General features: G+C 36.1%; 1 long non-coding RNA gene across 1 annotated transcript in view; it reads left to right on the top strand.

Moving 5' to 3' along the window:
- LOC135195098 (uncharacterized) overlaps positions 1-3,831 on the top strand; it is a 6,213-nt gene extending 2,382 nt beyond the window's left edge. The window contains exons 1-2 of the long non-coding RNA XR_010310068.1: positions 1-3,555; positions 3,683-3,831. The exon at positions 1-3,555 is cut by the window's left edge and continues 2,382 nt beyond it. This is a non-coding gene — a long non-coding RNA (uncharacterized LOC135195098). The remainder of the gene's footprint in view (positions 3,556-3,682) is intronic.
- The last annotated feature ends 470 nt before the right edge of the window (positions 3,832-4,301 follow it).

Genomic DNA, 4,301 nt, shown 5'->3' with positions numbered 1-4,301 from the left:
GAATCTGGCTGAATCTTGGTGAGTTGTGTGGAATTTTGCTGAATTTTGCTGAATTTTTGCTGAATTTTTGGAGAATGGACAAGCATTAACTTTGGTGTTAATTTTTGTACTGATACTGATGATTTTGATGATAGCAATTTTTTTTGGTGATTTTGTGATAATGATACTTCTGATACTTTTTTTTTTATGTACTAATACGTGGGTGTTTTAATGCTATCAAGGGAGGTGAAATCTTTTGTGATTATGGGAAGAACTAACAACACATTATTTTAGTTTTTTTTTTTTTTTTTTTTTTTTCTTTTTTTATGAGTTCAGCAGATAATTGCTTGACATCTAGTGAGTTACGGGAGATAGTTAATGGTGCCGTTGATTTTTCTTTTCTCCTTTTTTGGAAGTTAGCCATAGCTGACACAAGTTTTTTTTTTACCATGGGTGAATTTGAATTTGTTTTTTCTCTCCAGTTAGTGTGAATATTATCTCAGTTCGTGACTTAGAGTCATTTAAGAGAACGTGTTCGTGTTTTAGCTATTTGATGCTATAGAGTAATATAGGGGAGGATTTCTTGCATGTTTTGAATGCATACGTAATGGCACTACATTTTTTCTCTGGATATTTGTGTTCCAGAAATTGAGAGTTTTCTTGCACAATACATTAGTTGTATTTGTGACAACTTTGTGAGAGATAGGAAACTTGGTTAAGTTTTCTAATGCCTATGTCGTAGTGCATATGGGGAAGTCTTTGCTTAGACACTGTGAATTTGGAGTTCTGTTATAATGACTTGTGGCACATTGGTGGTTTTTTCTAGAACTTTCTAGACAGTTTTATTTGCCGAGTTTTTGCCCTTTTTTAGCAGTTATGCTAAATGGAGAGAGTTTTTATAGTTTTTTACTATAACATTGAGTTATTCTCTGGAGAATTGGAGTTATAATTGAGTTATAATTGAGATATATTAATTTGGAGAGATAATTGGAGGTATATATTATTTTGGAGTTATATTTGAGATATAATATATGGGAGATATATTTTTGGCCATTTTTGATATTTGCCAATAGTGGTATGAGCTATGTTTAGTTCAATTATTTTGCAGCCATCTTTGTTGCAAATGGAGACACATATTTGGAGATTATGGGGCAATATTTGTGAGTATGTGAGTTAGATGCCTTGAGTGCACATTTTTTTGGAGATGGGATTTCATTTTTTGATATTCCTTTTTGGAGATATATTTTTTGGAGCCTTGTTTTGTTCCACATGGAGTTATTGTGGAAATAGAGGTAAATATTTTGTATTTGCCGAAATAGTGGTGATTATTCTCTATTCCTGGAGTGGTGTCTTTTTTTCTACTGACATGTGGCTATTGGAGAAATAAGAGAATAATATAAGGGGGTTGGTTATTAACCAAATGGAGGAAATATTTCTATAACCGGAGTGGTGTTATTATTGATATGATGTCTCATAATGGAGTTGGAATTAATCTTGGGCGGGTGACCCTTTTTTTTGTGGTTATGGAGTTTTTTCGAGACAAGAGAAGATTTCTGAGGTTCTCTTTTTTTTGATTTCGTGTCTATTTAGAGAGAAGTGGCATTACTGCATTACGAGTTATTTGGAGATGTGTGTGCATTTTTCATGTTCACAAGTGTGTTATTCTTGGAGAAATATAATATGGGAAAAGTCATGTTGAGAGAATAAGTCTTCGAGACAAATTTTTGAACACATTAGTCATATCCTGGAGTTAATTCTGTGAAATGTGTCAGTTAGACCTTTTTTCTTGAGAATCATGAGTTTCCAAACTTATGTGTCTTACTAGACAATTTTTGTGCTGTTGTTTGAGCATGCGTCCGCAGGTGATTTTTCTGCTGACAGGCGATGTGATGAGCCGTGTGCTGAGCGTGTGCTGATTCTTTTCTTCTGATGGTGACAGATCAGAATTTTTGCAATATCTGGAAATGTGGCTATAGCATTTCACGAAAGCGCATGTATGAGAGTTTGCTTTCTGGCAAATTCCGTGGTTTTACATGGAGCATTTCTTGGGAAAACGCGGGAGTTATGCATATTATACATGTATTATGTATTTTGTGATTGGGGAAATCTGCTTGTGATTATTCTTTTTTTTTATTATTTTTCTTCCTTTTCCTATGAGAGATATGATTTGGGGATTGAGTTTAAATAACATTTCTTTTTTGGACGGGAGATTTGATTTTACCGGGAGGTGTAATTTTTCGAGGGTTGCTATTTACGAAATGGGAGTTTGACATTAAGTCTCATTGTGATTAATTATTGAGCAGTAAAGGGGGTTTTTGCTGTTAAAAGTTGGAGATTTTTACTGATTTTGTGGGTTGTTTAAATATTAGCTTGCGAGAATATTTTTGGGTCTGGGTGTTACGTGATTCTTTTCTTTCTTGGGCTTGTTACGAATTTTTTCTTTTTTTTTTCTCTTGTGAGCACATTCGAGTTCGAAATGTGAGTGCAGAATTCCGTGGAGTTGCTGTGATTTCTGAGTTGTGTGTGTGCTGATGTGCGAGTTTGGAGAATTGAATTGGAGAACTTGATGTTTTCTTTTTCTTAGAGAGTTGTGATAATGACTTATCATTTTAGTAGTCATATTTAAGGGAGTTAATTGGGAGACGTTCAGTTAGTATTTCTGACCTTTTGAGATCATTGTTTGATAGAGGTAGTATGTTTGGGTTAATTTTCTTAGATTGACCAAAGACCTGACTGACATACTAACGCCCAAAAGTTCCCGACGCCAGCAAGACGTCCACCAGCCGTGAGGTTGCTGCCATGTTGCCCATGGTGATTACAAGTATTTCCACGTGGGTGATCGAGAGAATTCTACAGCGTGTTTTTTGGGGATCTACAAGAAGCCGTGAGAGTCTTCTACGATGAGGGAGGCATTCCGTCTTCCTACAGTTGCTACAGCCTGCTATAGCCTGTTGCTGTCTGTGCAGCTACTTGCAGACAAGCGAAGAGGGATATTCAAGAATCCTTATGCAGAAAATATGAGAGAAAATGCGTCTTGTGTTATTGGGAGATTAAAGCGTGATAAGACTTTATTTTATAATGCCAGAGACGTGCAGTTTTACTTATTTTGTTTTAAGCCGGCCAATGTTTTATATTATATAAGCAATTTTGCTAGGCGGGAGCTAGCATATAGGTGCGAGGCCGAGCAATCTGTAAGACATAGGGTTTTGATTAATTATATATTGTTCGTGCATTCTCTGTAACCTGTGGAATGTGGAGGACAGGGCAGAGTAACGACCTGAGAATAGCTGATCAATGAGTTTCTAGGGGATGGCGTGAGATAAAAGTGCTTAGTTCAGGAAGTCAATGTACGACAGTTTATGAACTCTTCCCAAAGTGCCTTTGTGAAACTAGATGCAGCTAGAACCGCGAGGTGCTAGCGAACTGTGTGTTCGTATGTGCGTGTGCGCCTCTTCTATTCATAATGCCAAGTTTATGGGAAGACTTGCACAGACATTCGGGGAGGAAGGCGAAGCCATGATGGCAGATGCCAAAGTGTTTTTATTTATCAGTGAGTGATATTCCGGTTGGGAATGGGTAAGTGTTACCTTTACTTTAGCCAAAGGGGTGGCTTGTTTGATATCTTGTAAGATGTTCCATTTTATTAACTTTGTCTTTAAACTTGTGTGTGTACTTACCAGAATGTGTTCTGTATCTTTGGCAGATGGTTCTGGATTTCTGTGGGACAGAGTTCCCAGGGAAAGGTGTGACCTTTTGGGTGACTTGACAATGAGTAGTTTTAAGTTAGTCTGTGAGACTGGATTACTTAGTTAACCGACTTAGTTGTTACTGTAAATAAACGTTATGTTATGATGCAACTCTCTCATTTTCATTACCTGTTAGAATGGAGAAAGAGGTGGAGGGAGAGAGAGAGAGAGAGAGAGAGAGAGAGAGAGAGAGAGAGAGAGAGAGGGATGTGGGGTGATTGCCGGGAGAGAGAGAGAGAGCCTGTCTGTGTAGTGGGGGTCTGCCTTCCGTTTCGTGTCCACGCTTACCGTATGAAATACATGGCGGTTTTCCCATGTAATATATATATATATTGTATATATATATATATATTGTTATATATATATATATGATTATTATATATATATATATTGATATATATATATATATTGTTATATATATATATATATATATATATATATATATATATATATATATATATATCTGTGTGTGTGTGGTTGAGTGTACCTCTTCTCGAAATTATCCTGCTTTGTCTAAAACTTATACTTCAATAAGAAAATGGAAGACTTTTAAGACGCATTCTTAAATAAATGTCA

The sequence above is a fragment of the Macrobrachium nipponense genome, chromosome 15, assembly GCF_015104395.2.
Source record: "Macrobrachium nipponense isolate FS-2020 chromosome 15, ASM1510439v2, whole genome shotgun sequence".
NCBI lineage: Eukaryota > Metazoa > Arthropoda > Malacostraca > Decapoda > Palaemonidae > Macrobrachium > Macrobrachium nipponense.
The sequence above is the reverse complement of the archived record's forward strand: the minus strand, read 5'-3'. Positions and strand labels throughout refer to the sequence as shown.